General features: G+C 38.0%; 1 long non-coding RNA gene across 3 annotated transcripts; it reads left to right on the top strand.

Moving 5' to 3' along the window:
* Positions 1-1,974: 1,974 nt before the first annotated feature.
* LOC139139183 (uncharacterized) lies at positions 1,975-16,063 on the top strand. Of its 3 annotated transcripts, none has more exons than XR_011553742.1 (4): positions 1,975-2,132; positions 3,309-3,463; positions 7,151-7,591; positions 13,782-16,063. It is a non-coding gene; the product is annotated as an uncharacterized lncRNA (long non-coding RNA). The 3 variants fall into 3 exon arrangements; XR_011553741.1 differs by having other exon boundaries at positions 1,976-2,132; positions 3,309-3,402; XR_011553740.1 differs by lacking the exon at positions 1,975-2,132 and having other exon boundaries at positions 3,171-3,402.
* The last annotated feature ends 320 nt before the right edge of the window (positions 16,064-16,383 follow it).

The raw sequence follows: 16,383 nt of genomic DNA, 5'->3' as shown, positions 1-16,383 counted from the left end.
CTCAACTTTCTGTGTCTTTCTACATTCTATTTTACATTCTACTACTCGACCTATTACTTCATGATTTTACAATTCTACATCATTACTCTCAATTTTATTATTCTAAATTTCATTTTACAATTAAACGTGACAAATTCCCATTTCGCCTTTCACAATGCCATGTTGCACTCGTGGTGGAGGTTGACACCGGTGAATGCATTCGCGCAAGAAGCATTTAATCAGGAGAATTGACATTCTTCCTTGTTAGAGCAATCTCGATGCAGAATTAACTTCATAACCTTCGCCTAAGATTCATATTCAGACGCACATCTCACTCATGAGACTTTTCGAACCTTATCCATAGCTCTTCTGAAGACATGCTTCACAAGGTCAAAAAACCGCTGTTGTTCGAGTTGTAAACATTGAATAAAGAGAGAAATGTTGAGTCGCAAAATTGAATTCATAAAGGTAAAATAAAAGTAGAAATTTTGGCATGGATTGGACACCAATATAATACAATAACAGTTTTCATACTTTTGTAAAGGAGGCAGTTCAACCAGTACTCTTGGTTTTCTAATAATCTTTATTTAAAATATACCGACGTTTCGGCAACACACAAATTGCCTTCTTCAGGATAAAAGCTGTAAAATAAAAGTGAGCACATACAAAAGTAAAAATCAGGCTTGTAAAAGGTAAACTGAGGGTAAAATCGAAATCAAATGCAAATTACAATACTTATGAAATCTGGAAATACAGTGAGCGAAAAAACCAAAACTATATAGTAGTGAGAAATGGAATTAAAAACCAGTAATGATTTAAAAACTCTATATTATACCAGTCTGGTAATATAGAGGGAGTGACTTAAGGCTAAACCTAAGCCTAAGCCCAAGCCTAACCCTAACTTAAGACTAATCCTAACCCTAACCATCGGAAATACATATACACAAACAAATAAATAAATAAATAAATAAATAAACTGCTCTTTATTGACAAATATAAACAAAACAACTTTTCGCTGTTATTTTATTAAAAATAACAAATAAACAAACACAAACACTTACACACAAACAAACACAGACACAAATAAACAAGGAAAAGAGCTCCCTGTGGAACTACTAGAAGAAAGCAAAATTAGGCTCTCCTAAACAGTCTCTAAGCTCCCTGTTAGGTACACAGGTTGTAATCTCCGCCCCACTTACATGTAGCTTGGTCCTTTACAGTCAATCTGCATTGCATTGCATAAGTTTCTTGATCATCTCGCTGAGCAGGTTTCCTGTAAGCTTTCATTTTACAGACTCTATACTGAGATGACAATAAGCATTTGGAAAACACACAGAATGCGATGTCAGTTAATTTTGAGAGCGACGTGTCTATTGAATACAGGAGTATCAACAGGGACCAAAGTATTGCATTTATTTCAGTTGAACCTGCCATATATGGGGTGTAGGTCTTGGAACTCGTGATTCAACAAAGTATGTAGCCAATGGAAGGACAAGAATAAGTCAGAATCTCTCCACTTTATACAGGATCGTGGCTATGCCGGATACCGACGCCACAAGAAATAGGCCTACAGAGTGTGGTACGATTTTAATTTCCACCGACATTTGAAAAGAACCACGAGACACGTCATCATTTGCCCGTATGGGGCATGTCACAACGTTGGATCAGCAGGTCTGCTACATAATGTCATGTATTGTCAGTCTTTTGTGTGAGATGGTCTACTGTTCTATAACTAATGACTTTCCAAACTAAAACGTCTGCCAGAATGGCATTGTCATTGAAATGACTAAACGTGAAAATGAAGTTTGGCACAAGTTTTGAATGAATTGTTCCCGACGCAAAAGGTGTGAATGTCTGCGATCCTTGGTACTCAACCACACCACGGTCCCTCTATCACACGACCGTTGATTAGAGGATGACTTGGTGCCAACCTTCACGTAACAACAACAATATATAGCCTTTGTTTAGAGAAAACTAAATGACAAAAAAAACTTGCATAACTGCGGAGCCGACGTAACACCAGTGAAGAAGTTAATTACACTATAATGCAAATCTTCACCGGAAATTACTTTAAAATGCAACATTGGCATTAAACGAACTGTGTTTTTGTACAAATCTGACCTGGAATGTGGTAGCGGACAGGGACTGGAGTTGTGAGTATAATTAATGATGATATAAGTGTAGAAATAATACATTTGTATTCATTACTTTGAAGGGCATTGTAATGTATTAGGCCTAATTACATTGTTGTTTCGTATGTAGTTGCTCGCATAGGTACTTTCATTCTGGACCGCTTTACAAACGTTTGCTTGGAACATCAATACTAATGAGGGTGTATGGTTCTTCTTTAATTTTCGTAAAATATATATATATCGGGGCAATTCAGGTGTCCACCAAAAAACTCCTATACATTACAACATTCACTAAATATAGGTGAAGAGCAGTGTCGAGACATCCTTCTTTGAAATACAGGGTTGTCGAAGTTGCTGTGATACATAAAAGTATGCTAAAGGTCATCTGTCGGCACTATTTGTATTGGGGGGGGACTTTGGTCGCATACTAGCCAATATCAAACGGAAAGCAAACCCCAACGCTATCGGTTAGCTGAGGCTTCGATATACAGATGATAAATTGGGCGGAACAGTTATGAAAGTTAATGCCTCCAGGAAGTTGCCCTTGCCTTAAATACCTGGCAGAACTATACCTCTTGTAATTGCTGAAGTTCCAAAATAGGTTAAAGGTTATTGATAGTCATCAAAAAGTTTTGGAATGAATTATGTTCACATGCTAGTCATTATCCAAGAAATACCGATGACACTTTGCCTGTTGAAGACGCGCAGAATGCGATGTAAATCGATGTTGAGAGCGATATATCTGCTGAATAGCATATACATTAGCTGCGTTTTTACACTGCCGGGGTGGGGGTCTAGGTCAGGGAAACTCGTGGTCCAACAAATTACATAGAAGATATGCAGTTGACTTCTTTGTCAAGGCCAAAAAAATGTTCATTGATGGTTTCATTTCAACTTTAAAATCTTCCTCCGCATCAAGAATAACTTCTTTTGTTTTCCCCTGATCCCACCCCCACCCCCCGAAATCAGATTGTCATTCAGACAAAGAAACTACTCTGGGTACATTGTGAACGCTCTGAATTAATAGTTTTTTAGCAACTGTGTCATTTGAGAAAAGTCCAATACATGTACATACATGTGGGATTTGTCTTTGTCTTTGACCGAACTGTGTTACATTTGCAAAGGCTTGAAAGCATCAACGTTGCCAGCTATTCATGCATACAGTTGAAGTCTTATTGAAGTCTTATTTCTTCTCAGTACTCGTATCGAACGCCGTGAAGTCAAACTGAAAGTTCCTTTGACGCTTCGGGCAGAAAGAGCCACGGACAACTCTCTCTAAGACAAAAGCTGTGTGAGTAATACAATTTTCCTTGTCAACTGCCAACTGAATGTAGCATCGAAAGTCAAGAAATGTAAGTTGCACATACCAGACAATACGTTACGATCCCGAGAGCGTGTATAATCCCTCCCTACCTCCAATTTACATGTATTGTCAATACGTGACCATGTCAGAAACTCCTGACCAGACATAATCGTAAAATTGCTATGTTTGTAGTGTCGGTTTAAAGTAAACACTAACAAATTTTAACTCTTAACGACAAGAGACGGATCGATGCATTTTTAAACGTGATGTTTCAGGGAAATTCCCGTACAGACCTGCAATTTTTTTCATGAATATTGAACTAATGCCAACGATACCGTCGCTCACCTACAGCTTGTACATTCGCTGACTAAAATGATAATGGAAAGGAGTGTCCTAGAAATTTCCGTCAACGAAGATGGTGATGGTGATAGACAAGGATTCAGTAAGCTAGTTAGATAAACAGTGGTCTAGGTGTGCTCCCTGACTCGACACGTGACTGCACTTGTGTCGCAAAGTTCGTTGGTGACGATTCTTGCATCAGTGGACGCGGGGAAATTTTCTTCACCTGGCAATTTGTCTTCTACTACCCACTGAACTGTATGTTCTAACCCACAGGCGTGATGTGGACTGGGTAGGTTTAGTGTCGAGTTAGGGAACGACCACAATTAACGGCAGGGGGGTCTGGAAGAGAAAATATGTGGTGCATATATTTTTACAGGCCCCCTAACACCAGCAAAAAATTTAGTGGCCCCCCATCACCGGCAACAAAATGTTTTTGGCCCCCTCCCCAAAAAAGAAAGATTACATAGGTACAAAGTTGTACACATATATATAATCCTTATAACTTTGAATATATGCTTTAGTGAAAACAACATTCTTGCATTCTTGAAATAAATAATAAACAAATAAATATATAAATAATAAACAAACAAAATAACATATGTTCAAGCTTTACTACTTGTAACACCTACAGCTACTTTTCAGTATTGTGTTGTGCTATTTTAATCTCAAAGAATGATGAAATTACCAAATACCTTATAACCAATCTACAAGTTCATTCAGTGCTGTTATAGTTGTTATAGTTGAAGCATCGATTTAGACATGAATTATTTTTAATGATGACAGTGTTCACTGCACATCTCCAAGTTAGTCTAACAAGCTCAATATTGTGCATTTCATCATACTCTGAGTAAAATAAGCACTTCAAATTAAAAGGATATGTGAGAATATCAGAGACATTTGAAACTTTACAAATTTTATCGAATTGCAGCTCATGGGCCTTTAAGCTGTGTTAACTATACTATCAAATCCACACACTTTCTAATGAAACTGATCTATATGTGTGTGTGTGTGTGTGTCGGATGTTGACAACTGTGATTTCAAAAATGTGGGCTAATCACTTCTCCCCATTATTTTTCTAAGGAGATTGGTGACTGATTTGCATAACAATGATTATTGTTATGGTAACAAGTTTGTACTATTTACCAAAAATTACAGAGCGGTGGCTGCCACTCTGTATTGCTCTGGGGAAAATACTGGGCTATTACATGTACAAAACTATTCATTTTGTACATATTTTGCATACAGAATGGACTGGAAATGGTTGGTGTCACTGCTCCCTTTACAGGGACAGTGGCTATATCTTTTGAACAATTTTCAGTGTGTTTTTCTCTTTTAAATGTAAATTTCTTTTTCAACTCCTTAAAACATTGCTTAAATACCCAGTGTTCAGCTTGTTATTACAATGTGTGCAAATTGCTCTGTTATGATTGAAATATTGTGACTTTTAATCTAGACTATCAAGAATACGTATAGTATGCTGTCACTATGCTGAACACTGGACAATGCTACATATTTTAGGGAGTTGAACAATAACTGTCAATTTATACCGAGACTAAATACCAGGGAAATTAAGAAATTTAGCTACTGTACCTTTAACCAGCCGTATATAAGAATGTTCAGTTATTATGCTGTGTGTTGTGTGTTTAGTTTGAATACCCTGAAAACAAAAGACATTTGGAGGACATTTTTGACAGATTCCTGCACAACCCTAAAGATAAGTGTTTTTATGAGCAAAATTCCATGTAACTTTCCCCCTTCAGTTTAATATAGTTTTTAATTAATCCTTTTCTCAAAAGTCATCCGAACAAATGGTCACACAGGGGTCATGTACATATTACCCATGGTATATAGAATGAATGCATTGTCTTTTTAATTTCCAAAGTATGATACAGCAAAGAGTAAGAATTTTAGGACAATTTTGTCACTGAGAAGACTGAACTGAACTGCATAATTATTTTTGAGTCTGTTTGCTGGTATGCATGTTTAGCATTTCATATACCGGTATGTCTATGCTTTGCTTCAACTGAGTGTCTGTATGATGTTTTCAGATGTTGGGGAAAATGTATAACATGACCATTGTGATTTCAATGCACTTTCCACAACCCAGTGTCTGCCTTTCTATGACTACCCAAGATATTCAATGTTACTCCACTGTAATGACAGTCTGCCATTGGAATAGTCCTTCATGGGCTAACTATAAAAGACCCATTAATGCCATTTTTTCTCCTTTTTTTCAGAATTGTTTTCCTGTGTGTCCACTACGTATTCTAGTTCTTCCTATAGCATGATGAAATAATCAGTTTCAACCTAGCCTCTGTATCATTACCAACCATTATTATTGTTGACAAATGAAGTCAATTTTCAAAAATAATATTGCTCATTTTACACATAACAACTGCATTGTGAGGTTTAAGACTTGGTATTTCATCATGCTACAAGAAGTTTAACAAGGAACTCCAGCTTCAACAAGGAACAAAAATGCTGAAACATTCTCTGTCTGTCATGGTATAAAAAATTTTGGTGGCCCACCCCTTACCTTCCCTGGAATTTTCATGGCCCACCCCAAGAACACTCATTTTTTTCGTGCCCCCCCCCATTTCCTCTTCCGGCCCCCCTGCCGTTAATTGTGCTCGGTCCCTTAGGCTATGTTCCGACGTTCCTATACGCATAGACGTCTCAAACAAGAGCCATACCATATCAGATATTTCAGACGTTCAGATAGAATCCATACGGGTGATATTTGCGATAGTTTCTTATTCTTATGTAAATGTTTTGTTTACTGGTTTTAGGTTTTATTAGTGAAAAAGTAATTAATTAACCACTTAAGGAAGAATGTACCTCGCGGACAGACAGTCGGACTCTCAAATTTCTACAATTCTGATCTACCACTTGTGGGGCATATTTTCAAGCGCTCGGAGAAAGAAAAACTTTAACCATCTTAGTTTTTCGAAAATCCAAAATTAAATTTCCCCCATAGAGTTAACACAGGAATGACTGCCATTTTGAATTTCAAATATCGCAAAATGTTGGGGAATTGGTATCGCTAGTTCCAAAATTTGGACGATGAACCCCGATGTTTATTGTTTATTTGGTAAGAGAATAGTTGAGACTTCCATCAGGAAATTTTGGGCAAAAGTTTAAGCCTTTGACTTTCGAGGTGCACACTACCTTAATCGAAAAGGGCCCGAGGATCAATATCCCGACAGGCATAAAGTCATTTTGTCGCATTGCATTGTGGTATGTACATACACTGAAGAAGCAATTTTAAAAGACACATTCCAAACGTGATTTTAACTTGCACCTATATTCTTAACTTTTTAAACGTTCACTGAAGATATTGCCACAACTATCAAAAACACTGACTCTGATTATGTTTACTTTCTCCTGCTCACAGGCCGCATCGTTATCGTCTACAACAATAGCAAGGCAAAGAAATTCCAAAAAAGGATAAGGGAGACATTTAGCGTCACTTAGAGGAAAAGTTCAGCTTGCAAACATCACTACGAACTAGTGATTATCTTTAGCTGGAGGACTGGATGTTTTTGGACCGAAATATGAAGAAACTCTCACATTCCGTAGCTCGTTTACGTTCAAGGTGGAAACTCATTATAATATCAATGGGATTAACTGTTTCTACACTATCAGTTCTGCACTTCTCGATCCTTCCACACGCAACTCGCTCTTACAACATGCCTTGCTATTTATCCGCTGAACAACTTGACGACTTACGCTACATGGTTCGCAATATAATAACTATTTATGAAGATATGAACGTTACGTACTGGTTGGACTTCGGGACGCTATTGGGAGCAGTAAGGACAGGCGATATCTTAAGGTAAATTTTAAAGAATGTCACAAGAACTTAAGTTTGTGGCGTTGTGAAATGATTTACGTTTGAGTTCACATACCATCCACTAACTAAGTCGAAACGATAACTTTTTGAAGGAAACATTATACACATCTATGTGGTCGACGACGAAAATTGACTTGGTTGAATGGTTTGCCTGAACTTATTCCATTCAAATTTGCACTTTGCCTTGCACTTTGCTCTGAGATACAATCCGACATGGCTTGCAGCCAGGCGGCAATTTTGTTGTGAAGTGTCTCATGACCGAATACACAAACACAGGGGCCTATTACAAGTGACACCCTGAAGGTGGTGCTGCACTTAACCAACTCACTTTTTTTGAAAGCAATATTTATTATCAATGGTGACATGCAAACCCCAGCTGGAGTGGCATAGAACCGTGACGTTTTTGAAATGTAGAAACCGGAGAAAAAAGAAGCCAGGAAAAGGGGTGCTTTGAAAAAATATGCTTAACTTTATGCCTCTTTCTCGCCTAACTTAGAACTGCTTGTCATGCGAAAAGGTGAACCCATTTTTTCATCTTGGGTAAACACATTATTAAAATTGCAAAAAACCAAACAAACAAAAAACAAACAAAAACTGATTTCGGAATAATACGCAGTGTTATGTGCAACACCGCTCTAAATTTGAACCCTTTTCCTGCTAACTATGCCTGCGTTGGGCCTCGTTTACAATTTAAATTGATAATTACGGTATAATGGGCCATCAGTTTTGAAAACTACATAGTTTGTAGGGTCCGTAGTTGAGGTTAGTATCTTCACACAGTAAGACTCGGTTATACCCTCAGTGTAATACCACACAACAATTATACGGTTTGTAGAATTTCAGTTTTACCCTATTTGTGATGTCAAAGGTAGGGTAACACGGTCGGTACTTTTTCTTCTACTGGTAAGTTATTAAGGCCATTGGTCGACGTTATAGCGTAGATGCAAATAGAGTGAAATCTGAAGAGTTTGGAGAAAATAAGGTAAACCTAGAGATTTGATAACGGTGATTGAGATAGTTTGTCTGTTTTTCGATCATATGAAAACCATTGCGTTGACTGTCGTCTGCAAGTACATAGAACGCGTGCCTGCTCGTTAACCGAGCTGTAAATATCCGAGTCATCAGTCGAAATTGACAATACTATTTGAGTACAATTGAAAATACACTAAAAGCCACAATAACGCCACGAAAGCAACTGATGACATTTTGAGCATCGACAAAGGATTAAACTGACACGTTTAACTTTAGTAGTTGGCTATAATATAGCGAGAATATTTACTGGAGTTGCGTACAGTGAAGTCGTTTTCGGTAGCATACCAGTCCGTCAACACCAGCATGAACTCCAGACGCGGCTGCAGCAAGGATTGAGACGAAGAGGTTTTCCCTTTTGTATTGAGGACGATCTATTTTTGTCGAGCCATCTATGGCCTATTTTTGTCACTGAAGTCTGCTGGGAATATCTTTTTTCCATATATTATATCAGTGGGTCATAATGACATTTAAGCATAGAGTATTCCATTTTATAGTTGAATCATATCATTTCCGCACTACAGTGTTGCACAGGTGAACTGCAGTATTACATAGGTAAATTTTGGAAGGCATTCTACGCCATACCTCGCTTACAGGCAATAACTTTAATAGTTTATGACGTGTGAACTAGAAATCTGCCGGTAGTTCTTCTGTAATTCGAAGATTGGTCTCACCACCGTCACCTAATCTAACTCTGCACAATATGTGACGTATGTATTTGCCATCATTCAAGGTACTGGTGGTCCGAGCGTCTGATGTACTGGTTTAACTGCCTCTGCACACGTATATAGTATGGTACCACTGCAATAAGCTATAAGTCTAGCAGTTTACTGTTAGGTAATTTGAAATGTGCATATCTAATGAACAATGACAAAAATGACATATTTTGAACATGGAAAGAAATTGGTTTGTGTGTGGATGGATATCTTAATATGCTTTAGGGAAACGTAAGGCACTATTAAAATGTTCTATCATGCCAACTCAATATGCGATAAAATTTAACCCACTATGTAATACCAACCCAATATATAACACTGCATGACCCAATAAGATATTATTCCCTAATATTTTTCTTCGTTCAGCGAAGGAAATACGAGTGACGTAATGACCGTGTCACCACGAGTCGAAGACGAGTGGTGACACGGTCATTACGTCACGAGTATTTTCCGAGCTGAACGAAGAAAAATATTAGGGAATAATATACTTATCACATGCACAAGCCAAGAAATCGTTATTTTTTGCAAAATAAAATAAATTTGCATGACGATTCCGCGTTTAAACTTTTGAACTACTTTAGGAATAATATCAGTACGCCGTGAACAAGTTGTCAATCATTTCCAATCGCCCGTCGTGTATGTTAGCGCTCACGTTCGTTCGTGTGTGGAGCAAATGACAGCTCTCGGTCTACACGTAGGCTACCTTCCGCAAAGTTATACTCTATTTCAAAGATAGCATAGTCCTGGAAATTTATCACAGACACGCTATTTTTCGGGAACAAATATCGACTGAATCTCGACGGCGCGAACACTGTAAACGTCGCACCTGACCCTGTTTGCAATGCGTACGGAACCCACGGTATACGCGACCAGCTTCCAGTTCGTTGTTTCCGCAAATTTTTCACGTAATTCCTTCGGAATATACAGGCGGTACACTCTTGTGTTTACATTGTTCTGATTATTAATGTCGTAGTCTGTGAAAATATCGATTTCATTACATGACTTTTGATCGTGGGAGAAACATCGGCCGCCATGTTGTTTGTTTACATATTTACGAGCGCACCGAAGATCGACAAAAAAAAAGGTCCGACGCACCAAAATTGATGACATAGACGCGGGTTGTCGTGACGTAGAACGACCAGAGAATAAATCCCGTATTTTTTGTTCGGAGACGACAAACTTGGCTTGTGCATGTGATAATTATATATAATCCCATGGTATTTTTCTCTGTTTGACGTCATCGTATACGAGTGTTTTTCGCGGAGCCGTACTACTTCGAGCCGAAGGCGAGAAGTTGTGCGGCTCCGCGAAAAACACGAGTATACGATGACGTCAAACAGAGAAAAATTCCATGGGATTATATATTTATCACATGAACAGTCTTCTTATTTTTCTTTGATGTGGATGGATCAAAATTATTGTAACAAATTGCATGATTTTTATCGCGATTTTGTGTTTTATTTACGCGGATTACTTATATTTAATGAGTAAAGCGGTCCGTCACCCAGGAGATGTGCAAATGTTTACAGGTATACTTTCATTCATAAATCCCATTAAGCTAAAACTTTGATACATGGAATGGTATCTCCACCAATCAGACATACGGATTCGGTCACGTGCGCGTGTCAATCATTGTCTCGCGCTGGAGCGATGCCAGGGCAAGTCTGCCATCGCCGGGCATAGCTTTCACCGCGCTGGCGACTGATAACGATAGTATTTTGAGTTATTTAGAATATTTAGAATTATATTTATAAAGCGAATGCAACGGCACGGTCGAAACAGTAGTTATCATTCTTAGAGATGCTGTGGCTTTTAAAATATCACAAGTTTACAGCCTTGGCGAGCCCGAAAGTTTCAGATCGATGACACACACAGTGTACGCTTGTAGTGGGCACTGCCGTCACCGGTCTCCGCCGGCGCGGTGGCCATCTCAGTCGTCAATGTTTTCGTCATACGTACTTTGAAATTTGCTGTAACACATATATCGCCCGTAGGTACTTCCCAATTTTGTTACTTGACGGGAACTCTGTTCTGTTGTGAGTGTTGTCCGAGTCAACTTTCGAAATGCATCGGATTCTACAGCGCTGCACTGCAGAGTTTACGCTACAGTTCGACAGCTTAGGCTTGATTCCGATCGAGAAACAACGGAATAGTATTTGTGTGATGAAGGAAATTTGTCGTAGTTCGTCGATATTTGGCGTTCTATGTCGCTTTCCCGAAGTTTATACAGTATTCATTTATTAAGTTGAACTTTCGTTGAGGTGTATCTCTCGGGTTTATCGCCAATCGGGATCGCCAGGTACGACGTCGCTTGGCGATCGCCAGGTACGACGATATCCACATTAGCCTTGCAACTGGAACCGTGACGTTACTGAGCCAAACGATCGACGGTATCCTCATTCGATTCTTGGGAATAGTAAAGCTAGCTTTAGCGACTCGAAATTTCGTTGGGCATGCCTTCTATGTTTCCGTATCTGGATTTATCGGGTCACCTTTTTGTCAAAATGCCATGAGAGCACTGCATCGATCACGACAAATCGGTCTGTGTCGCGACGTGCACGTACGAACGGTACCATTGCAGGGAAAAAGTTCCGGTTGATGACGTACAACAGCGGTAATATGGATTTCTTATCTGTGCTGGTGTACGTCACACAGGTGGAGATACGGGCCAGTTCATGTGATAATATGTAATAACATTGAACAGCAGACATAATACTTACCAAATTCAGACAAAATATGAATAGTAACCATGACAGAGCCCTCTAACAACCCTCAGCATTTAAAAAATCGATGAGATCGATGATGGTGACAATTATTAAGGTTCGCAAATTTGCAAAAAACTAATTCAAATGTAACCGATCGGTTACAGCATTCCCCTTAACAAATGATCTCTAAACAAAAAAAGGAAATGTACGTGTACGCAGGTATTTTCAGCCATCCGAAAATTAAGGCACTGAAAATATATGTTTTATCGCATACCCTATTCAACTTATGGCAATTTGCCATAAAGTAATAAGACGCTAACATTTGGTAATTTATGGTCGTCAGTTTCATTTGGTATGACGGGAAAGGCGGTGAAGACAGCGATTTTCTTTGAAACAAATTTATCAAAAATAACTAAATCTAAGGTGTAAAAACTCCTGGTCTTCAGACAATTGAGTCAGACAGACACTAGTGAGTGAGGAAGTCCTGTGGCTTGCAGGTTTGAGGTTGGTCCGAATCTTGCAGATATTCACAGAGCAAGTCCAGAGACAGTGTGAAGGTCCTGAAGTAAATACTGACGTGATCCCGAACACTCTAACTGAAAATCTGTACCGCCCAGTATTTACACTAAAAGGACCTTAAGGTAGAACGCACCTCGGGGACAGACATTCGGACTCTCAAACTTTTACAATTATCTTCTGATATGCCACATGTGGGGGTTCATTTTAAAGCTCTTGGTGAAAGAAAACTTTTCACCGGCTTAGTTTTTCGAAATTCGAAAATTTTTATTTTTGTCCATAGAGTTAACACAGGGATGGCGGCCATTTTGAATTTCTAATATCGGTAAATCTTGGGTAATTTGTTTCTCTAGTACAAAATTGCACGGTGACCCCTTATTTTTATTCTTGATTTCGAAAGAGAATGATTGAAAGATCCCTTGAGGAAAGTTAGAGCAAAAGTTTAAGTCTTTCACTTTCGAGGTGCATACCACCTTAATCCAGACAACACTGGAGAATTCTAGAATTTCTGTTGATACACTGATTACTATTCTAATAATATCTTCACTTGCAGTAAACATGACCTTCTAGAAAGTTCTAAACAAGACTAATTGAATTCGAGGTCATCGAGGAGAATGACCTTAAACAAATAACCTTCAGAATGTTCTAAACAAATTAAACTCAATGTCATGGAGGAGAATGACCTACATAACACATTGTTATAACATAGGTGTCAAAACTCATCTTGCTCATGGCTTGGAATAAATATACCACAGTCTATGTAGATTCTCCATGGCTGATTAGTTGAGTTAAAATGAAACGCAATTTTAACGGAAGTAATATATGAATCTATAAAAAAATGACAAAAATCAAGACAATGGCATGTAATCAAACTCGTATGCCACTCCGTTCCATGAGTTGTATACAGCTCTGTTACTTGATGCTTTCATTTGACGACGATACGTGCTAGCGATTTTATTTTCAGAGCCCAACGTTTCACAGTGTACAGCAAAAATCTTCTGCATAGACATGCTGTTCACGGAATTTTATAACATTGGGTTAACCCAAGAAGTAATAAACTCTCCGTAGACAATGCACGGAAATTTTATTACATATTTGTTTGATGTAATAAAATCTTCATCGACAACGTAAGGAAATCTATTTCAACAAGATAAAAACACATGTATTACAACTTGTCTAAGCGTATGCTGTCATTTCACTTTACAGACATGATGGAGATGGCGACATCAGCCGAATGACACCCGAAGGGGGCACCTACAACGCCAGCGAACTCTTTAAACGTCTGTCGGAAAAGGGAATCAATTCTGACAGTAACACCGTTTCGTATAAAAACCTTTTTGTCGATGTCTTTCAATGGGAACGGTACGACGGTGAATACGACGGAAAACCAGCGAAAATGTTACGGAGGAAGTTATGGAAAGAAAAATTAGATTCACTGACATTTTTGGATAAGGTCAACGAGAACAGCCGTTATCACATACCAGCCTCCTGGATTTTACCGACGAAGAAGATCGATTTTCTCGGGATGAAAGCCGGTATCCCAAATAACCATGAACATGTACTGAAACAACTTTATCCTTTCACGTACTACAGAACATTTACAATAACTATTCCGTATAAATGGAAGTGTTGGATTCCGTTTTTCCATTAGAACACAACAGGTTACGATGTTGATTATATTTCCCACATGTACCAACCACAATTCACAACCAATTTTCTGTTGTTGTTGGTATTGATAGGGTTGGGAAAGAACTCCTCAGTATTAATACCAGCAAAGTTATGTAAGTTTAGGTATTCCCAATTTAAACCAGGAAGGAATTATTCAACGAGCAGTGTCGGTTATGCCTAATGTAAGAAGGGGTTTTAATTTCCTTGTATTTTAAAACACCTCCGCTTCATTCCCATTTCCAAAAACCTGGGATTCGAGCTAAAGTTGAAAATTATAGACCCGTTTCGATTTTAACCGGTTTGCCTACAACCTTTGAAATGACAGTTCAATGACGACATCACATTATGGTTTCAATGAAGAATCAATTAACCAGCATGGCTTTTTTTCAGGTATTGGGTTATTAAAATATATCTATTCTTATGAAAGATATTATCATAGCAATTAAAAACAACGCATAATGGGACATCATATACACTGACACCACAAATGCATTTGACGGTATTAGGCCAATTATTACCCCACGAGTTGACATCGATTTGGTGGTGAAGTTAACTATCGGACTTGGTTCTATTTGTATATTCACAATAGGCTACACAAAGTGGCCATGGTTACGAATGCCTTTTCTAAGAGCATACCAGTAGATTCTGGCATCCTTCAGGGATCTCATCTGGGTCCACCTTTGTGCATGTTCTTTTCAGCAACGAGATATATGATATATATATGATATATATATATATATATATATATATATATATATATATATATATATATATATATATATATATATATATATATATATATATATATATATATATATATATATATATATATATATATACATGCTTTAGTGAAAGTCAATAGTGTGAGAGATCTGGTTGGTAATATTGACATTATATTAATTTTGGTGAATATGTGTATAGCATGATTCAGGATAGAGGTGAACTCTCCGGCTGCTTGTTGGGAATAGGCATAATAATGATTGTGTAAGGTAAAATGCACTTCGGAGACAGACTCAGATATTCAAACATTTACAATACTTTTTCTTCTAACACTTTTGGGGGCTTCACTTTGAAACAAGCAGAGTAACTAAAATTTTCACCAGCTCATTTTTTGTGAAAGTCAAAAATTCAATTTCTCTCCATCGAGTTAACATAAGGATAGCGGCCATTTTGAATTTTAAGTGTCGGGAAAGATTGAATGATGTGTTTCTCTTGTACGAAGTTTTGTCTGGTGATCCCTTAATTCTATTCTTGATTTCAAAAGGGATTGATTTAATTTTCCAAACGGAATTCTTTCAATTTGGAGGCGCATAATATCTCAGCGCTGTTATACAGTGATCGAGATTAAACTATAAGTAAAGCGTACTTTATTTGGCGTAGCATTAGTAAACACCAGGTCGACATAGCGGTGTGCATCATACGTTTTTAAAAATTCTCAGTAAAATAATTTTACGATGCACAATATTAGACTGATTTTTTTTTGCAAGGAGTTGCCGCTTCCCCGGGTCGCTACGTAGCGACAGAAAATTGCGTTCCTGTTTTCTCCACATTAGGTATTCAAGTCATCAGGACATTAGGAGCGGAGAGTCAAGAAGTGTTTATCTTTTATAAGCTTTGGTACTACATTTTCATTGACAGGTCATTTTTCCCTGAAGCAGAAACATTTCATTGCATTAAAGAACTGGGCAAGGATGAAGAAATGGCCTGCCAGAAAGTGATGACGTCAAAATCGTCGTACACAAAACACAGACGCCTTTTAATTGTGGCACTGAGTAATTAATAACGTTGACACATAATAAATTTCCACTTTCTTCAAATCACTTTCATAATATCCGACTGCTTTGTTTTCGTGTCGTGCGAAGAACAGTGGAGGCCAGGAATAGCTGACCAAATTTTCGGAACGGAAGCTCGCTTCATTCCGACAATTTGTTTGATTTGTTGGTAATGAATACTTGACCGGTGTTAGTGTGACCTTGATACACTGTTAACACTTATTAATATATCGCTTCCGAGCATTCTTAAAACTTTACATAATTCACTCAAGATACCGCCATAGATACCAAGACATTGAAACGGTTTTACACTCTTATTATCGAACTGTCCAACCTTATAACCTCAATGGTTATAAAGTTGGTACATA

The sequence above is a fragment of the Ptychodera flava genome, chromosome 8 (genome assembly GCF_041260155.1).
Source record: "Ptychodera flava strain L36383 chromosome 8, AS_Pfla_20210202, whole genome shotgun sequence".
Lineage (NCBI taxonomy): Eukaryota > Metazoa > Hemichordata > Enteropneusta > Ptychoderidae > Ptychodera > Ptychodera flava.
This window is presented reverse-complemented; position numbering and strand designations above follow the sequence as displayed.